Source organism: Dasypus novemcinctus, chromosome 8, assembly GCF_030445035.2.
Source record: "Dasypus novemcinctus isolate mDasNov1 chromosome 8, mDasNov1.1.hap2, whole genome shotgun sequence".
NCBI classification, from domain to species: Eukaryota; Metazoa; Chordata; class Mammalia; order Cingulata; family Dasypodidae; genus Dasypus; species Dasypus novemcinctus.
The window spans coordinates 55,474,991-55,496,350 of NC_080680.1; the positions used below are offsets into that span (position 1 = coordinate 55,474,991).

Sequence of the window (21,360 nt, forward strand, 5' to 3'; positions counted from 1 at the left end):
TCAATTTTTCTATGATGTCACTTATATGAAATATGTAGATATGAAAGTTCATAGATTCAGAAACTAGAAATTCATAGATTCAGGGGCAGAGGTGAGCATAGGGGATGGGGTAATTATTAATTGGTGTAGTTTCTGTTTGGGATGATGGGAAAGTTTTGATAATGGTGAAGGTAGCACAACATAGTGAATGTAATTAACACCACATATTTGTATATTCCAAAGTGGTTAAAATAGGACATTTTAGATTGTATATAAGTTAGAATAAAAATTTTACAAAATTATAGAACCATATAACACAAACAGTGAGCCCTAATGTAAAATATGGACTATAATTATTAGCATAATTATAATAATATTGTTTCATCAATTGTAACAAAAGTTAGCACACTAATGCAAAGAGAAAACTGTGCATGCTGAGGGAGTACATGGGAACTGTGTACTTTCTGCATGATTTTTTTGTATACCTTCATCTTCTCTAATAATAAAAATAGAAATTTCACTACTTCTTAACGTAAGGTTTTTTGTAATATTTTCCCAAGGATATAGCTTATCATTTTGTAAGCATTGGTCTTTTAGTAGAATTACATTCATCATTCTCATTCTCCAATATTTTATGACCCATATATAGTAACTGTTTTTCAGTAAAGCACAATACATAAGCAAAATCTATCTTCACAGTGTTCAGTATACCAATATCCTCTGCATTTAGTTTCATCTTTATGAATTAATGAAGAAAATCATCTTCTCCTGTAAGGTCTAAATTATTTTCTTCATGCTAGAAACATTTTTAAATGTGAGCTTTGACATTGCCTGCTAATTTTTAAGGTTAAGTAACCTTAATGGTTCATTTTCTGATGTCTCTTTGACTACCTGAATGAAATAATTCCATCTGAATGCAATACATTGCATGTGTTGACATGAGTAGAGAGGGGAAATAAAAGGCTTTTACTGAATAAAATATATATGGAACACCTGGTCCATTTAAAGTCCAATGCAAATTTATCACTAAACAGAATGCTTTTAGATCTATCAAAGATTGCTATGACAGGCAAAGTTCCCAGTGCTGGCTTACTAAACCTCTTGAATACTTTGGAGTTAGAGAAAGAAAAGATATCTGAAAGGCTCCTGAATTTAGATAATATGGCTAAAAATGGTCATATTTAAGAAATACAAAATATATTCACCTTTCCACTTAGCAAAAGACTTAGAATTGGAGTGTTTGGCTACAGTTTCATTTTTCTCAATATACATACTACAGGCATACAAAAATATTAAATAGCATTGCATATTACATTATTTGATGAAGCTTAATTTGAAGTCATGCTTCTGAAAACCAAAATGTGCAATAACTTCAGTAAATACTTGAGAGATGCAAACAAGTCAACCAATGTATATACAAAATTCACAGTTCATAACCAGCCAAAAACTTAAATTAGTGAAATCTTTCTGCTTAAGTATTTTCATAAAAAAAGAAAGGCTGTTGCTGTTATCCTATAGTTTCTTCCTTTTCTTCTCCTGAATGTAAAACAAGGTGAATATGATAGGGAAAAATTCATGGTCAAACATCTACAACAAACCTGGTTGACAGCAATCACCACAAAACTAAAAATACAAACAGAAAGGAACAAACTACCAATAGATATAAGACAAGTAGTATGAGTAACTATGCAAAAGGAAGTAGTGAGAAGGCAAGCACCTTAGAACAGGCCTGAGAGTCAAAGAACCCTCAGAGTTCCTTCAGGTGCTGCTAAGGTCTTAGTGAGCTGTTCTGAGAAGAACAGTAGGAACAGGGGGAGGATTTTCCATACTCCAATTTGCAGGCTGGAGTAAAAAGAGCTCGAGAAGTTTTGATGGGTGGTTATGATGAGTGGTTTGACCTAAACTTTCTAAAATTAATAAACTGACATATCCTAGAAGAATAAAGCCCCTCCATGTGGAGAAACTGCTAGGAATAAAATCCAGTCTAAGCATCACAGGATTGAAGGCAAAAAGGAAAAAGAATGTCCAAATAAAAAGAATATTAAAGAACCAACTTCTTATTTTGAAAATTGATAATTAAAAAGAAAGAGAATAAGTGTTTTTCCTATACAAACTGTGCCTCAGAAAATTCAAATAGCTCAAGAAGTTTCTCTCTTGTTTTCACTTGATTGCAGTAACCAAAAGTTCCCATTTTAACCACATTCAGTGTACACTTCAATAGTACTAATTATATTCACAATGTTGTGCTGCTATCATCAACATCTATTACCCCTCATTTTTCATCTCCTCAAAGAGAAACTACTCACCCATTAACCTATAATTCTCACAGAAGCTTCTATTTATTAAAATACTCTTTTAAGTGAAGAATAAATAAAGTGATAGTGTTAAAACATCACCGTTTTGCAATTCTTAGTGAATTGATAGGTCTAGAGAACAATCATCAATGACTGCCAAAAGCAAAGAGAGAAAACCAATATTATGGATCTATGAAGGAAAGTATATATCACATATGAAGTATTCTTGCCACAAATCTGACCAGAATCTGATTAAGCCACTAGGCACAACTGTAAATTTATAATAAATATTGGGGAGAGGGAAGCCCATTAAATGACATGACAGGGCTGAAATCAACAAAATCCAGAAAGATAAATGACCTAGCTTTATCAAAAAATAGGAGAGAAAGAGACAGAGAGATGTGGTGAGAGCACACAGAATAAAGGCCATTTAAAGGACATATCAACCACTCACAATGTATGGACCATGTTTGGATCATAAAACAAAGATCATTAAAAGACAATCAGAAAAATGTGAACAGTGACTAAATATTTTATACTACGGGGTTGTGAGAACTTGTCTTTTAGAGATACATACGGAAATATTTAAGATGAAATGAGATGATGTCTTGGTAGGTCTAGAGAAGTGGGTGGAAGTTCAGAAGAAACAATGTTGGCCATGACCTGATCATTGCTGAAGTGAGTGATGGGCACATGAGGGTTCCTTATATTCTTTTTATTTGAATATTGATTGAAAGTTTCCATAAGAACAAAATAAAGGTAAACAAGAAATAAATTTACCTTTATTATTAATTGGAAACCACTCAAGGTGAATAAAAGTGGTTCTCTAAGGTGCAAAATAAAGAAAAAGTGCCAAAATAAAGGTTTCTTATCTGTAACATTAGTACTAAGATGAGAATTGCAGGAGGCTTCCCTACAGCTGGTCAGTTTTTCCATTGACGGTATGTTCCAAATCTTTATAACCATCTGGAGAGTGAGGATTTGGCTAGATTTCCATTCCACTGCAATAATGAGACATCTATTGAGAAAGAATGTCAAAAGAATAGCTTTTAAAATGTGGAAATACGCATATGCCAGAAACTGAAACATTTGCAACCTTTATCCCAATTTACGAAAATAAACACATAAAATAATATAAACAACAATGTTCAATCATTATGATCATATATTATAGAGTGAAACAAAAATTCTTACTCTGACAGCATCTTAGCTTATGAGACTGTAATATGCTATTATAATTTTTCCAAATATTTCCTTTTTAATAATTAAATAACCTAAGAAGGAATATTAGTAGTGATAAGTCACTTTTTAATATTCAGCAACAAGAGTGAGAGAAAACAAATAAAACAATCAGAAAACAATATCTTAAAAAATGGGGTTATTTTATGAAAGACTAATAAATGGAGTGTTGTCAAAGCTCTTGTCTTTCCTAGTTGGCTTTTGGGCTTTCCATTTTTTCCCCTACAAACTACACAGATCATTCCCTGTAGTTTCTAATATAGATCATTTGGTGTTAAAAACTTTGGTCACAATAACACAGTTCAATTAAAATAAAAATAGCAATATTCACTCCAGCCTCTTTTTTACTATACCCCACCTCCACGCTAAAAACAGACTTTTGGAAACAAAATAATCAGGAACAATGAGAGAAGAATGGAAGAGGAAAGGAAGTAAGTAATATTAGGGGCACATTTTGTTAGGCAATAGACCATGTCTCTCGTGCATGTTTTATGCCTAAATCTCATTTTAACAGCCCAGTATGTAGGTGAATATTTATACTTCACTGTTATGGAAATTGCAGAAGAATGTTCTCTTGGTTCTCCAATTTAATTCAACAAACCATATTGAGCTCTTACTATTTGCAGAGCACTGTGGACTGTCCTGAAGATTCAGAGAGGAACATGACCTCGTACCTGCCCCAGTTTGCTCAGGTTGCTGAGGAACCTGAGCAAACCAAGAGGAACTGATTATAACCGCATGATAAGTGTTTCTTTAATGAACACAGTACAGTCTTGGGGGAAGCAAAGACGAAGGAGTGACTCATAGCCTTTGCAGGAGTCAGGAAGATTACTCAGGCAAGGCAAGCGGTTCCAGCTGGGCTATGCGGTCCCTAACAGAGTTGGGGAAACGTCTCATCTAAGCAGAAGAACAATATGTCTTTCCCAGTAAGGAAAAATACCTGATAGAAATAAACTACAATGGTTTGGGCACTGACCTAAGAGGAAAGAATTCAAAAGAGGATGGAATACAGAACAAGAGAATATAGATGAGGAAGTAAAGATAACTCTTAGAAAGGAGGGGTCCCTCGTTCTCGTCTCCCATGCATTTGGTATGGCCTGACTTTTTAATTAAAGGGTAAAGTACTCCTTTATACCAACCCCTAGCATCAAAATAAGTAATATTCTCCTGTCCTTACAAACAGTACAGGCATAGCTAGGGTGTAAACTTGCCCATGAAAGAGATCAAAAAGTTAAACTCAGAGCGGATTCCCGCCACGGTGCAGTCACCTATGTGGAGTGAGGACAGCATTCTCAGTTACCACTACAAGTGCTTAGTACCTCTCTGCACTTCCACACAACAGGTTCTGCACAAAGCGAACAAAACAGACTGTGCCTCCTATCGGCTGACAGTTTTGTTTTTACCAGTCTATTTAGACTTCACGGCATTCTATGAAATGCTAGAGGAGGGATGTTGTAGAGGAAAGAATGATTTCAGTATTAGAGCAAGTTCAGTATCCAATGCCAATTCGATTCACTTAATAAAAATGGAAAGTAAAGCAGTTGGCCAAGGGGCCAGGTGAGAACACTTTAGAGAAGTCTAAGCCCCGATGTCTCAAGTCTGGCAGAGCACTGTGTTGCCAGGACCCACATGTGCAGCTCTGGCTCCAGAACGCCACATGTGCTCCCAGGGAGAGCCAAGGGGAAAACAGCAACTCCAGTTTGACAGCACTAGCATTCCTATTTGCTTAAAAAAAAAAAAACCAAACACTAAATTTCACAGGCTTGGTTCCATCATTTTGGAGTTAAGAGTCTAGGATGTTGGAATTCTTTAAGCACAGTCATGGAGGAGCAATCACAGACATTACCAAACGAAACACATCAGTTATTTTTTTTATGCTTATGGACTTTTTAAAATATATTTTTTATTTATTTTTAAGAGATACTTAAGTTGCATAAAATGTTACATAAAAATATATAAGGACGTCCCATATGCCCCACTCCCCACACCTACCACTTTTCCCTACATTAACAACATCTTTCATTAGTGTGGTACATTCATTGCAATTGATGAACACATTTTGGAGCATTGCCACACAGCATGGATTATAGTTTACATTAATGAAAAAGAATCAATATGGTTGCTATGACAGAATTCTAAGGTACAGTATTTTTCTGTCAGTTTGTATTCAATTTGCTTATCAAGTGTTACTCAACCACATTTTGGTATTGTGTAAGAAAAAAGATTCTGTGAAAGTGACAAGGAAGTTGTCTGATTTCCCTCCCTGTCTCGGACAAGAAGATAATGGACAAAGAGACAGTCCTGATCAAGCACAGTGTCCCTGAGACCTTCCCTAGACAAAGGAGGTGGGACTGCTGCCTTCAGGTGTCAGCACAGGATGCTGCAGTAGAAGTTCCTGGACTCATTCCCTCAGGGAAATCAAGGTTCAGGAAGATTCTGTATCTAAGTTAAGGGCTGACTGTGGTAGTTTTTAGAGAGCGTGGGGCAAATAAGTCAAATAGAACAGAAAATCAGCGCTGCTAATAAAGATGAACATTTGAAGCCAACAACATTGAATAGGGTCTGGAGACATTTCCTACAAGACAAAGGTCTGATTGTATGCAATTTCTAGGGTTATGGCAATGAATGCACTGAGACTCAGCTAACCACAATTTAAATACATATTCCTTCATGTCAAGAATTCTGGAAGGAGGCAGCACCCTGGCTTTGGTTTGGCAGAGCTTTGGGTCCGTATCTCTTAAGGTCTTCCTGACATTTACTTGTGGTTGCAGTTGTTTGCAACAGCAATATCCTGTCATTGCACGAACATGTCTAAAACATAAAACAGAATGGTCCAGGGCAGAACATTTACCTTCACACCAATTTCCCAAGTCAGGAAAGAACAAAACCTTTCTCAGAAATGTACAGTCCATTTACCAGCTCAGAGTCCAGGATGACCAACTCAACCCAGTTTGCCTGGGACTTTTCCCAGTTTTAGTTCTGAAAGTCCCACCTCTGGAGAACTCCCTCAAACTTCAGCAAACTGGGATAGTTGACCACCATCTCAAGATCACATGCCCATCTTTAGACCAGGGACTTGGATCACCTTTCCTGAGATCAAGGGCTCTCTACTCTATACCTGAATTGGCATCTCTGAATTACAAAGAGAGAAGGATTGGCCAGATTCTCTCAACTGTGGCTACATAGTACATAATCAGTGAATTTTAATAACAATGCCAATGCCTGACCCCACCTACAGTGGTTCTAACTTAATTAATTGGGGGTTTCGTGAGCATTAGTACTTTTTAAGTGTTCCCCAGGTGATTCTAATATTCAGCCAGGATTGAGAAGTCAACTAGTACAGAAACTGAACAACAGAATCTATCACTGAACACTCAGTGAGACAACTCTGAAGTAGAGAATATAGTTTAACATAATTGGTAACAAACCTTTAAACCAATATGGTGCTTTAGTTTACTAAATACTTTATATTTAATACCTCACTTGTCACAGGTAAGCAGGCTAGATGTTATTTCCATTGTATAAATTATAAAGTTGAAGTTTAAAAATGTTGTTACTCATCCTTGAGAGACACTCCTCCTTTACATTCCATTCATTGTTCCTTGCGTTGTCCAAGTTCTGTTAGTTATGGATAGATAGTACTCTAAATAATAAAGCACATGACTTGAAAACACTCTAATGTATCAGATAGTCATTCACAAGCTTTTATTGAAATATCAAGCCTATAAAGATGATTTCCTAACTAAAATCAAGTCTTGGCCCCCCTAGATTTTAATCTGTTTCCTAACCAAGATTATTCTTAGTACAGGTAAAACTTCCAAATATTCTACCACGAATTCCAGGAATAATGTAAAAGTGGAAGGGTAGGAAAATATGAGAAACACACTAAAGTGGTATTATTCTACGTTGGTAGAGGAAAGGATGAGTAATTTCAATTAAATCTTGTGAAAAATGTGAAACAGGATCACTGGCAAACAGTAGGGTGTTCTGAGAACAATACTGGTAAATCTCCTCATCAGCTGATTGGAATGGGTACACATTTTGAAGTCTTAGACCTGGTGTTTTTCTCAAGCTTTTGTTGTAAAGTCTAAGAAACCATTGCCTAAAGCAGGGTCCTAAAGATGCTTCCTACATTTTCTTCTAGGAGTTTCATAGTTCTTTCTTAAATTTAAGCTTTTGACCTATTTTGAGTAAAGTCTTACATACAGTGTGAGATAGGAGGACCTCCTCTTTTAAATTAACATTACTTATTTTATTAGAGAAGTTGTGAGTTTACAAAACAATCATGCATAATGTGTAGAGTTCCCACACATCATCCTTCCAACAATACCTTACCTTGTTGTGGAACATTTGTTACAGATTATGAAAGAACGTGATCAGACTAATACCACTAACTATGGTCCACAGCATACACTTGGTATATTTTTTTCCATACACCCCCATTATTAACATTTTGTATTAGTATTGTACATTTGTTACAGTTCATGAGAGAGTACTCTCACAGTGATACTGTTAACCATAGTCCATCTTCCACCACACGATTCATTGTGTTAAACTGTCCCATGCCTCGCACATTCTATTGAAAGTGTATTCAGTGGCTCTCAAGTTCATTGCAAAGTTGTGCAGTCATCGCCCCAGTAAATGTTTGAACATTTTCCTTAGTCCAAAAGAAAAGATCCCATACCCCCTATTATTGATCCTTAGCATTGATTTAATTTCTTCTTTAACATTGATGCAAGAATGTAACAATATTGCTGTTAACTCTAATCCATAAATTACATTAATTGTATTTTCCCCATGCATCACTCTATTCTTACCAACTTGTAATAGTGCCGTACATTTCATAGTGATGTTCTAGTTCATAGAAGGACATTTTTTTATTTGTATTATTAACCACAGTCCTCATCCACCTCTGGGTTCATTAGGTTATTCAGTCCCAAGATTATTCTCTACCTTTCTCTCAGCTAACATTTCCATTCCTAGACTACTTCTTTCAGCCACAATCCCATTTACAAACCATCCGTGCTGGTTATACTCACAAAAATGTGTTACCATCAACTCTATCCATTTCCACACTTTTATAGTCAAGCTAATTGAAAATTCTACATATATTAAGCATCAGTTTATCTTCTTAGTCTTCATCTTATCTCTTAGTAACCTCTAATCTAGGTTTTAACTCTATGCCTTTATTCTTTGTATTTATTTCACATTAGTAAGACCATACAATATTTATCCTTTTCTGCCTGGCTTATTTCACATAGCATAATGTCCTCAAGGTTCATTCATATTATCATATGTATCCCAATTTCATTTCTTCTTATAGCAGCATAGTATTCCATCATACGTGTATATCACTTTTTTGTTTATCCATTCATTGATTGATGGACACTTGTGTTGTTTCCATCTTTTGGCAATTGTGAATAATGCCATTATGAGCATCAATGTTCAAATATCTTTTTTGCATCACAGTTTTCAGTTCTTCTGGATTTATTCCTAGTAGAGAAATTGCCAAATCATATGGCAGTTCTATATTTAGCTTCCCAAGGAACTGCCAAACTATCTTCCATAGAAGCTGCCCCTCTACATTTCCACTCACAGTGAAGGAGTGTTTCTATTTCTCCACATCTTGTCCAGCACTTATTTTCTGTTTTTTGTTTTTTTTTTAAATAATGGGCAAACTATACAGTGTGAGATGATATCTCATTGTAGTTTTGATTTGCATTTCCCTAATAATATCACTGTATCCCTAGTGATATTGAACATTTTTTTCATGTGCTTTTTCACCATTTGAATTTCCTCTTGGGAGAAATGTCTACTTAAGTCCTTTGTACATTTTTTTAAAAATTGGATTGCTTGCTCTTTTATTTTTAATTGTATGATATCTTTATATAGCATGAAAATCAAACCCTTATCAGAAATGTGGTTTCAAAATATTTTCTCCCATTGAATGGGTTGCCTTTTCACCTTCTTAATAATTTCCTTTGAAGCACAAAAGTGTTTAAGTTTGAGGAAGTCCCATTTATTTATTTTTTCTTTCATAGCTCGTGCTTTTGCTAGAAAGTTTAAGAAACCACCACTTATCACCAAGTCTTGAAGATGTTTCCCTACATTTTCTTCTAGGAGTTTATGGTTCATGCTTTTATATTTAGGTCTTTGATCCATTTTGAGTAATTTTTTTAAAATTTTATTTTTTAATTACCTTTATTTAAAAATTAATAGATCACACAAAATGTTACATTAAAAAACATAAGAAATTACCATATACCCCACTCCCCACCCACCCCCATCATTTTTAATTGTATTTTTGAATATACATAGATCACAAAAAAATGTTACATTAAAAATATATGAGGTTCCCATATACCCCACACCCCACGCCTTCCACATCAACAATCTCTTTCATCGTTGTGAAACATTCATTGCATTTGGTGAACACATTTTTTTAAATAACACTTTTTTTTATTAAAGTTAAGAGATCACATAGAATGTTACATTTTAAAAAAAGAGGTTCCCATAAAACCCACACCCCATATCCCCATCATTTCTGTAAATTATATTTTTTTGAAGATACTCGCATCAAAAAAAAAAAGGTTACATTATAAAAAAAAACATGAGGTTCCCTTATACCCCCATCCCCCCACCCCACTCCTCCCACACCAAAAACCTCCCCCCTCATTGTGGCACACCCATTGCACTGGGCAAACACATTTTGGAGCACTGCTGCACTCTCTGTTTCTTTATTGATCTTTTGCTGATATGATATATCCAGTCATGAGAGTGGTGCACTCAAGTCTCCAACTATTATTGTAGAGACACCTATTTCTCCCTTAGTTTTGTAAGTGTTTGCCTCATGTAATTTGGTGTATTCTGATTAGGTGCATATATATTTATGATTTTTATTTCCTCCTTGTTAATTTTCCTTTTTATTACTATATAATGACCTTCCTTGTCTCTAATAACAGCTTTCTTTTTAAAGTCTATTTCATCTGATATAAGTAGAGCTATTCCAGCTCTTCATTGGCTACTGCATGCTTACAATGTCTTTTTCCAGTCTTTCACTTTCAATCTATTGTACCTGCAGCACTTTGATATTATTGATGAATTCCAAAAAGGAATATTGGATTATGTTTGTAAACTGATCTTTTCCTCTGGGCATATTAGATTATATTGGATTCAGAGGTACTTGATTAAGTATTTAGGTAAACCTCTTGTGCCAGTAGGGCATTGAGCCCCCACCCTTGGTGGGTGGGAATTTACAGATAAAAGGCATGGCGAAGGACAGAGTTAGAGGGTTTTTGATGTTGGAGTTTTGATGTTGGAGTTTGATGCTGAAGCCTTAAGTTGGAGCCCCAGAAATTAAGCTCACAGAGGAAACAGAAGCAAGCCCCAGGAAGAGAGAAACACTGAGTCCAGGAAAAAGAAGCCTGAGGAAGGAAGGAATCCAGAAAGCCTGAACCCTCACAGACATCAGCAGTCATCTTGCTCCAACATTTGAAAATAGACTTTGGTGAGGGAAGAAACTGATGCTTTATGGCCTGGTATATGTAAGTTCCTACCCCAAATAAACACCCTTTATAAAAACCAACCAATTTCTGGTATTTTGCATCAGCACCCTTTTGAGTAATACTGTACCCTTGGGTCTAAGGTGAGTCTCTTGTAGACAGCAGATAGATAGATTATATTTTCTTATCCATTCCACCACTCTGTGCTTTTGATTGGGGAGCTTAATCTATTAACATTCAATATACCTGTCGTATACATAGTTCTTTTTTCACCCATTTCGATCTTTGAGTTTTTTTCTGTCATATCTTGTTTTCACCACTCTTTTCACACTTTTAGTAATATAATTTCATTTCTAGACTCTCTTCAAGCCCCTCTCTCCTTTCTTTTCTTTTCAGGGAGTAGCACACCCTTTAGTATTTTCTGCAAAGCTGGTCTCTTATTTACAAACTCTCTCAGTTTCTGTTAATCTTTGAATATTCTAAATGCACCCTCATTTTTTAAAACAATCTTGTCAGATATAAGATTCTTGGCTGGCAGTTTTTCTCTTGCAGAATCTTAAATATATCATACCACTGCCTTCTTTCCTCCATGGTTGCTGATGAAAAATCAGAATTTAATCTTATTGGACAGCCTTGTATGTGAGACTCTCTTTTCTCTTGCTGTTCTCAGGATTCTCTCTTTATCTTTGTCATTTGATATTCTGATTAGTATGTCTCTATTTGAATTCACTTGGATGGGAGTATGTTGTGCTCCGTGGACACAGATATCTATGCCCTCCAATAAGGTTGGGAAATTTTCTATCATTGTTTCCTCAAATATTCCATCTGTTCCTTTTCCCTTCTCTTTCTGGGACATCCATGACTCATACGTTTGCATGTCTCTTGCTATTCTTTAGTTCTCTGAGACCCTGTTCAATTTTTTCCATTTTTTTGATCTGTTCTTTTGTATGTTCACTTTCAGAGGCCCTGCCTTCAAATTCACATATTCTTTCTTTTGCCTCTTCAAATCTGCTGTTATATGCCTCCAGTGTATTTTTTATTTCATTTATTGCACCTCTCCTTCCCATAAGATCTGCTATTTTTTTCTGTGCATGCCTTCAAATTCTTCTTTGTACTCCTCCAGTTTCTTTTTGATGCCCTTAATATCTTTAACCATCTTACTGAATTTATTAAGGAGATTTGTTTGAACATCTATGATTAATTATTGCAACTCCTTTATGTCATCTGGATGCTTACTGTGTTCCTTTGACTCAGCCATATCTTCCTGTTTGTTGGTAAGCATTGTAATTTTTTGTTGGTGTCTCAGCATTTTATTTACTAGATGTGTTTATTCTTGGCCCCTTTTTTCTCTTTAGTCTAGGGTTTTCTATTTGATTGGCTTTGTGCTACAGCCCCTCTTTGATTCTTGGTTCAACTTAAATTGGAATTTAATAGTGGTTCATGTTTAGCTAATGTGATTTTTTCAGCTCTTTTTCATCTGTTTATTGCCCTTTCTCCCTTGCTGATTGTGTAATAGGAGTCAATGGTGCAGACGGTACTATAAGCCATGGAGGTTGAAGTTGCCTGCATTGCCCCAGGAACTGATGAATTTTCTCCCACTTTTCTTCCTAGCCTGGGTTAGGACAGAGTCACAGCCATGTGCAGTAATTGAAGGTGTCCAGGCCAAGACCATCTAGTTGTCTGGAGAGACTGATGAAGCTCCATGACCCTTTCTCCCTGGCCTGAGGCAGGTATAGAGCCACAGGTGTGGGCAGCAAACTAAGTTGTGCAAGTCAAAACTGATCTCAGTTGCCCAGATAGACTGATGAAGCACCAGACCTCCCTCCCCTGCTAGGGGCTGGAATGGAACTTCCAGTGTGCCCAGCAATCTAGTCCATGCAGGCTTGAAGCAACTGAAATTGCCCAGAGAGGGTGAGGGAACACTGTCCCTCCCCCTGTTCTGTTAGGGACAGGAATGGAACCACTGGAGTGTCCAAAACTCTAATCTGTATGGGCCAAGAGTGCCTGCAGTTGCCCACAAGGGAGTAAACACCACCCCCCTCCTATCCTGCTGGGGACAGAGATGTATATGCAGGTTTACCCACCAGTCTAATCCATGCAGGCTGAAAGTGCTTGTAGTTGCTGGAGAGGCTGATGCAAGTTGCCCAGCTACTTCCCTGCCAGAGGTGGGACTGGAGTCTGCTTTCCTTCTTTATTCTGAGGGCAGAATAAAAATGGAGGCTACAGATCTCCTTCTAACTTGGACAAGCTCAAACATTAGCTGTTCTTAGGATTGGACTTTAATCAGCCTAATTTATAAATCAGTAGCTGAAAGAATTGTGTGACCATCTCTTCCTCCACCATTTTTGGGAAATGGAACTTCTAACTCCAGCCAGGGAGTAGCTCCTGATGTGGCTTGTACTGCCAGTGGAGGATGGGCACTAGCCTCCATGGCGTGGAGTGCTCTACTCATGAATCTTCACTGCATATGGGCAATCTCCTCCTTTTGTTCCTTCAAGGATGCTGCAGGATGCTTTTCTGGTCACCTGGTCCCCCCAAACAGGTAATTCAGAAACCTCTAGCTGATTACTAACTGCACTGTAGGACAGGCTTCCTCGTGGAGCTCCTTAGTGTGTTGTCATCTCCTCCACTCCTTCCTTTTTTGCAGAGATCAAGTTTTTTCCAGCACCATTTGTTGAAGAGACTACTGTTTCTCAAATGAATGGACTTTACCCCCTAGTCAATAATCAGTTAACCATAAATGTGAGCTTGATTTCTTAGCTCTTAATTCTAGTCCATTGTTCTAACTGCCTGCGCTTAGGCCAGTACCATGTTGTTTTGATAACTATATCTTTCTAAGAAGTTTTAAGATTGGGAAGTGTGAGTCCTCCAACTTCATTCTTCTTCTTCAAGATGGCATTAGCTATTTGGGGCTCCTTGCCCTTCTACATAAATTGGATGTTTGGCTCTTCCATTTCTGCAAAGGTTGTTGGAATTTTTATTGGGATTCCATTGAATCTATAAATTGCTTTGAGGAGAATTGACATCTTAATTATATTCAGTCTTCCAATCCATGAACAGTATATGCTTCTAATTAGGTCTTCTATAATTTCTTTTAGCAATGTTTTGTAGTTTTTTGTGTACAAGTCCTTTACTTGCTTGATTAGATTTCTTCCTAGGTATTTGATTCTTTTAGTTACTATTGTAAATGGAATTTTTTTCTTGATTTCTTGTTCCAATTGTTCACTGCTTGTGTACAGAAACACTACTGATTTGGAGGTGCTGAACTTTTACTCTGACAATTTGTTGAATTCATTTATTATCACCAGGAGCTTTGTTGTAGATTCTTCTATATATAAGATCATGTCATTTGCAAAGTGAGAAATTTGTACTTCTTTCTTTCCAATTTGGATACCTTTTATTTCTTTCTCTTGCCTAATTTCTCTGGCATGAACTTGAGTTACAGTATTAAGTAAGATTGATGACTGGGCAAACTTGCTTGCTCCTGATCTTAGAGGGAAAGCTTTCAGTCTTTCACCAGTAAGTAGGATGTTATTTCTGGGCTTTTCATATATACCCTTAATCATGTTGAAGAAGTTTCCTCCTATTCACAGTGTTCTAAGTGTTTTTATGAAGAAGTGATGCCATATTTTGTCAAATATCTTTTCTGCATTGATTAAAATGATCCTTGGTGGTTTTATTTTTCCTTCATTCTATTTATTCATTGTATTACATCCATTTATTTTCTTCTATTGACTCACCTTTACATACCAGGGATAAATCCCACTTGATCATGATTTATAACTTTTTAAATATGCTGTTGGACTAGGTTTGCTAGTATTTTTGTTGAGAATTTTTGCATCTCTACTCTTAAGAGGTACTGCTCTGTCATTTTCTTTCTTGTCATTTTCTTTCTTTATGAACTTTAGTATAAGGGTAATATTCATTTTGCAGGATGAGTTGGGGGTATTCCTTTCTCTCCAAATTTTGGAAGAGTTTGAGTAAAATTTGAATTTAGTCTTCTTGGAATGTTTAACAGAATCCCCCTATGTGAAAACACCTGGTCTTGGGCTTTTCTTTATTAGGATTTTTTTTTATTATTGATTCAATCTTTTTACTAGTAATTGGTTTGTTGAGATTTTTTATTTCTTGTTGAGTCAGTATAGGTAGTTAGTGTGTTTTTATGAATTTGTCTATTTCATCTATGTTATTTAGTTTATTGGCATATAGTTGTTCAGAGTTTCCACTTACAGTCCTTTTTGTTTCAGCAGCATTGGTAGCAGTGCCCCCCTTTTCATTTCTGATTTTAAATATTTGTAGCAAGTCAATTATGTCTTTGATATTGTAGCTAACGGTTTGTTGATTTTGCTGATCTTTCAAAGAACCAACTTTGATTTTGTTGATTTTATTGTTTTCTGTTTGTTTGTTTTCTTTTATCATTTGTCTCTAATCTAATCTTTGTTATTTCCTTATTCTGCTTTATTTAGGATTAGTTCACCCTTCTTTTTCTAGTTCTTTCAGTTTTGAGGTTAGGTCTCTGATTTGAAGTTTTTCTTCTTTTATAATATAAACATTTAGAGCTATAAATTTCCCTCTCAGTACTGCCTTCACTGCATCCCATATATTTTGGTATGTTGTATTTTCATATTCATTTGCTTCAAGATATTTCCTAATATCACTTCTAATTTCCTCTTCAAACCACTGGTTGTTTAAGATTATGCTGTTTAATTTCCACTTATTTGTGAATTTCCCATTTCTCTCTTTGTTATTGATTTCTAGCTTCATTGTATTGTGGGCAGAAAATACACATTATATGATTTTAATATTTTTTAATTTCTTACTTGCTTTGTGGCCCAACATATGTTCTATACTGGAGAATGATCCAGGTACTCTCAAGAAGAATGTGTATTCTGTTTTTGTTGAGTGCAGTGTTCCATATATGTCTGTTAGGTATAGTTGGTTTAGTGTTTCATTCAATTCCTATGCTTCCTTACTGATCTTCTGATTATATATCCTATCCTTTATTGAGATTGATGTGTTAAAATCTCCTACTATTAACATAGAACCATCAGTTTCTCCCTTCAAATCTATCTATATTTGCTTCAAATATTTTGGGATTTTGCTGTTAGATGCATATGTATTTATAATTGTTACATTTTCCTATTGATTTGTCCCCTTTATCAGTATGTAATGACCATCTTTGTCTCTTGTAACAGTTTTTGACTTAAGGTCTATTTTATCCAATATCAGTATGGCAACTCAAGCTCTCTTTTGGTTACCATGTGCATGGTATATTTTTTTCCATCACTTCATCAACTTTCTTGTATCTTTGACTTTAAGGGACTCTTTAACAGTCAGCTTGTAGTTAGATCATGCTATTTTAAACATTCTGCCAATCTTTGTCTTTTGACTGGAGAGTATAATCCATTTACATTTAAAGTCACTATTGTTAATACTGGTCTTCTGCTGTTTTGCTATCAAGCCTTTGCAAGCCATAACATTACGTCCCTTACTTCTGTTAAAGTTTACTTTTATATTTATTTGCTTCTTGTGTTGTACCATATTGAGTGCCTTCTCATTTCTATCTGGATATATTTTTCATCTGCTTTCTTTGTGGCTACCACAGGGTTAAAATTTAACACTCTAAATATGTAAAAAATTATACTTAGTTTAATACCAACTTAACTTCAATAGCATATACATATATGTTACTTTTTTTTTCTTTTTTCTTTTTTTTTTTGAGGTACCAGGTCTGGGAATTGAAACTGAAACCTCATATGTGAGAAGCTAGTGCTCAATCACTGAACCATATCAGCTCCCCTGAGTTGGTTTTTTTGTTTGTTTGCTTGTTGTTTTAGCGTCTGTCTTTTGAAGGTACCTGGGATCAAACCCAGGACCTCCCATGTGGGAGGAAGGCACTAAACCAATTGAGCCATATCAGCTCCCCATATACTTTTCTTATACCCCATTGTCCCCCCATCATTATTTTGTACTTGTTATCACTTATATCTTTGAAAAATTGTATGTTCAACAACTAGATTTATCATTACACTTCATGCATTTGTATATTAGCTCCTGTAGGAAGTAAGGAGGCGAGTAACATACCAAGCATACAATACAATTATACTGGCATTTATCATCACCCAAATGGTTATCTTTAACACAGGTCTTTATTTCTGTATGCTGATTGAACCACTGTCTACTGCCCTTTCTTTCAGTGTGAAGAATTCCCTTTAGCTTCGCTTGAAGGGCAGGGTTAGAGGGGATGAACTCCCTCAGATTTTTTTAGCTGGGATTGTCTTAATCTCCCTTAATTTTTGAAAGACAGTTTCACCAAATATAAAGTTTTTGTCTGGCAGTTGTTTTCTTTCAGCACTCTAAGTATTTCAACCCACTGCCCTTTTGCCTCTATGGTTTCTGATGAGAAACTGGCACTCAGTCTTATTGGGATTCCCTTGTGCAGAACATTTTGCTTTTCTCTTGTGGCTCTCAGAATTCTCTCCTTGTTCTTTGCATTTGGTGGTATAATTCATAAATGACAGGGTGTATTTTTCTTCATGTTTATCCTCTTTTTTGTTCTCTGAGCTTCTTGGATGAGCATAATCACATCTTTTGCTAAGTTTGGGGAGTTTTCTCTCATGATTTCTTTGACTATTCCTTCTGTCCCTTTCTTTCTTCTCTCTCTGGGGCTCCCATAACATGTATATTGGATTGCTTGATAGTGTCCCATAGCTGTTTTAAACTATTTTCACTTTTAATATTTCTTTTTTTCTTTCTGCTTCTCAGTCTAATTCATTTCAAATGTCTTGTCTGTATTTTAATGCATTCTTTCTTCTGCCAGTTCCATTACTCTTGAAAACCTCCTGGACATTTTTCATTTCTGTTATTGTGTTCTTCAACTCTCGTTGTTCTGCATGGTTTCTTTTAAAAATTTCTGTCTCCTTGCTTAGACTAGCCTATTGCTTATTCATTGTTTATCTGATATCCCGTAGTTCTTGCTCAATACTTTCCTTCATCTCCTTAAGCATTTTTAAGATGATTTTTTAAAAGGCTTTTTCAGTATGTCCACATTCTCATCTTTTTCATTAGTGTCTTCTGTACTTTTATTCATTTCCTTTGGATGGACCATAGTTTCCTGTTTCTTTGTCTTGTACTCTTGCTGTATAGTGTACATTTTAATATTTTAAAATGTTACCTCTGATATTTACTCCCTGGATTTTCTGCTTTCCGGTTTTGTAACTAGTTCATGATAAGACAGAAATTTTCTTGAGCTTCAGTCCTCTTATGTGGAAGGTCTGTCCAAGGCAAATGCACCATGCAGAATTTCCCCTGTCTGATTGGGCCCCTATCTTGTCCTGGGCTCTACTTGTTAGTCATTTTGGAGTTCCCCTGTTTACAGTAGCTTGACTGTACCCTCTATAGGCCACATTTCTCAAAATTTATGCCTTTTGATTAATTTATATCTTTAAAAACTCCCAAATATATGTCTGAGAACAAAATAAAATTAAATGATCAATTGAAGTTTATCATTTATGTCTTTGAATATTTCAATCTTGTCCTTCATAATTTCTTTTAAGTTTAGGGAGCTGTCAGGACTTCAGAGACTTAATATTCAAATCTATTTTTTCATTCTTACATGATTGACTTTTAAATGTTTATCTTTTTATTTAAACATTTTACTTATTTTGGCATAGAAATTACATTTACACTATGTTCACCAATTTCTCCCAAACTATTGAATGAATCATGACTTCTTGTCTTTGTAATCAATGTCAATACTTTACTTAAATAGATACCCAAGCTTTGACCACTGTAATTACCCTTCTTAACCAAATCCATCAAAGCCGTCTTTATTATATATTATATACTTTTAAACCAAGTACATGACAAATGTGATAATATTCGTTCATTTGTTTATTAAAATTCCATATTTGCATAGGTTATTCAATACATATTGAATTCCTATTTTGTAAAGAAATGGCTAGGTGCAAAGGGTATAATAGTGAATTGATATTGCTTCTGCCAATTAGAGCTTAGGGTTTATAGGGGAAGACATACTAATTATTTAAGGCATATATAAATGTAAAACTTTAACTGCAGTGCAGACAAATTTATCTTCAATCTATATTTTGTACATCATATCATGGATCTGCATTTTAAAAAGCTATTTAGAATTTAGTAAATGTGGGTAAAGTTAAGGACGTGCTGTTTGAAATTAATGAAATCCCGAGAAAAGGAAATACAAAACACTATAACCTATTTGGAGAGCTGTAAGCTATTGTTGGTTAATAGTAATAGAAATAGCAACAACTTGCTGTGAGCCAGCTGATGTTTTTCATACCTTTTATGTATTAACTCTTTTAATTATCATAAAAAAATATTCATCAGGAAAGACCACATGGTTCACAGGGCTGAATACTGCTTGAGGTCAAGAATGAAAAATGTCCTTTGGAATTACGAAGCTAATGTGAGGTAGTCACTGGTGATCTTAACAAAAAGCACTTCAGTTGAACAATGGGACACAAGCCAGATGAGTGGCATTGTAAGTGTCTCTTCTAGGTCTGTCCTGGCATTTGTTCAGTAGTAAGATTCTCTAAAGAGAAGGTACTGCTAGACACATGGCATTACCAAGTAAATGTAAAGTCGAAGTCCTTTGAAACAAGACTTTTCTGCAATAGTGGTAATTCTTTTCTCAGGATTCCTGTGAAAGCCTGAATCTTACAATAAATCCTTCATTGTCAAAATGAATGTGGCTTAGGTTATCAACTACAGTACAGCTATCATTCTTTATGATTTTCTGGAGTCTTTAAATCCTATAGTAGAAGAGAATGGGTATCCTGGATTTATTTTATTGTCACAAGAATAAACCATATAATGTTTATTAAATAAACCACATAATGTCTAACTTCTCTCTTGTTTCAGCTTTTCCATACTAAGAGTTTAAGTGATTAGTGCCAACAAATCTTGGATCTAACCATAGATCATAACTGACCAAAAATATGAGTTATTTTTCCCGAGAACAAAACATCTAAATGATAATTTCCTAAAGGAATTCTAATAGTAATTCATTTCAGTCCCATGTTCAGCCAAAATGACATTGTAAACTCAAAATCGAGTGAGATTTATGAGTAGTTCAATTATGCTTGTGAATAAATGTAAATCACTATTCCTCTACCAGTTGTAAGTTGACAGAATTATAGCACTCTCTTCATATTGTCTAGCTTTGATGTTCTTTATTTATTCCCTTTTTTTTCTTGACATGATCATTGTTTTCCCAGGTGCTTTGAAGCTATTACTAACTTTAGATTTACAGTTACAGCAGACGGTTGAAAAGAAAAATTCAACAATTTGATAAAATTGATGGCTATGATGCTTTTAGAAAATATCAACTGAAGCTAATCTATCAGTGTTTGCCTTTGGTCACATGTAATATATTCAACTGTAGGTATACCCATAACAAATGCATTATTAACAAACTTACACTGGTATTTAAGACCATACAGAAGGTCAATCTGACTTCTCTTTCTAGCTTGGTCTCTCACTGCTCCTATATGGGTATTCTGCCCTCCACTTAACTGGAAAACTCACTATTCTCTGACCTCATATCACCATTTCCTCCCTACATGGCCCTTTGTTCTTTGGACAGATATTCATTTATAAAGCACCAAGTATTGTGTTAGTAGCTGGAGCTATGGTAAGGAGAAAAAGAGACACAATTCTTTGTTTTGACATTTTATTGGACCTTTCAAACAAGGAAATAGGTAATTACAATTTATGATTGCTTTCCTCTCTTCCAAAATGCCCTCATCACCTTGTTCTATCTCAACATAGCAAAAATACTAAATATTTCTCAAAATTAACCTCAAATGAAACTTAATACATAAAGCTTTACCATATTATACCTTTTGTTAGAGCTAATTTGTGTAATTACTAAATTATTTCAGCAGCACCTCAGCACACAGATTTTCACTTTGTAAACATCATATTTGTATGCAATTTTAATCATTTTTATTAGAGAAGGTGTAGCTTACAGAAAAATCAGGCACAAAATAGAGAGTTCCCATATACTCCCTTTTAGGCAGTTTCTCTATTATTAATTAACAATTCACTTTAGTGTGGTACCTTTGTTACAAGTAATAAAATAATATCATTATAAGTATACTCTTTAGTCCATAGTTTACATTAGGTTTTCACTGCTTGCATCATAGTTCTTTGTCTATTTTTTTTTATTCCAGTAACAAATAAACAACCTAAAATTCCCCCTTTTAATCACTTTCAGATATATAATTCAGTGGTATAAATTATATTTTGTGTTGTGCTACCATCATCACGATTCATTACCAACACTTTTCTATCACCACAAACAG

The 21,360-nt window shown here is 35.3% G+C and overlaps 1 long non-coding RNA gene across 2 annotated transcripts in view; it reads right to left on the bottom strand.

Moving 5' to 3' along the window:
• Positions 1–21,360, bottom strand: part of LOC139439405 (uncharacterized) — a 138,103-nt gene that overhangs the window by 58,350 nt on the left and 58,393 nt on the right. Inside the window, exon 3 of one of the 2 annotated variants that reach the window (XR_011649318.1) lies at positions 3,180–3,291. The exons of the other annotated variant lie outside the window; for it this stretch is intronic. This is a non-coding gene — a long non-coding RNA (uncharacterized lncRNA). Of the gene's footprint in view, positions 1–3,179; positions 3,292–21,360 lie in introns of those variants that run through there. 2 annotated transcript variants of the gene reach the window in all.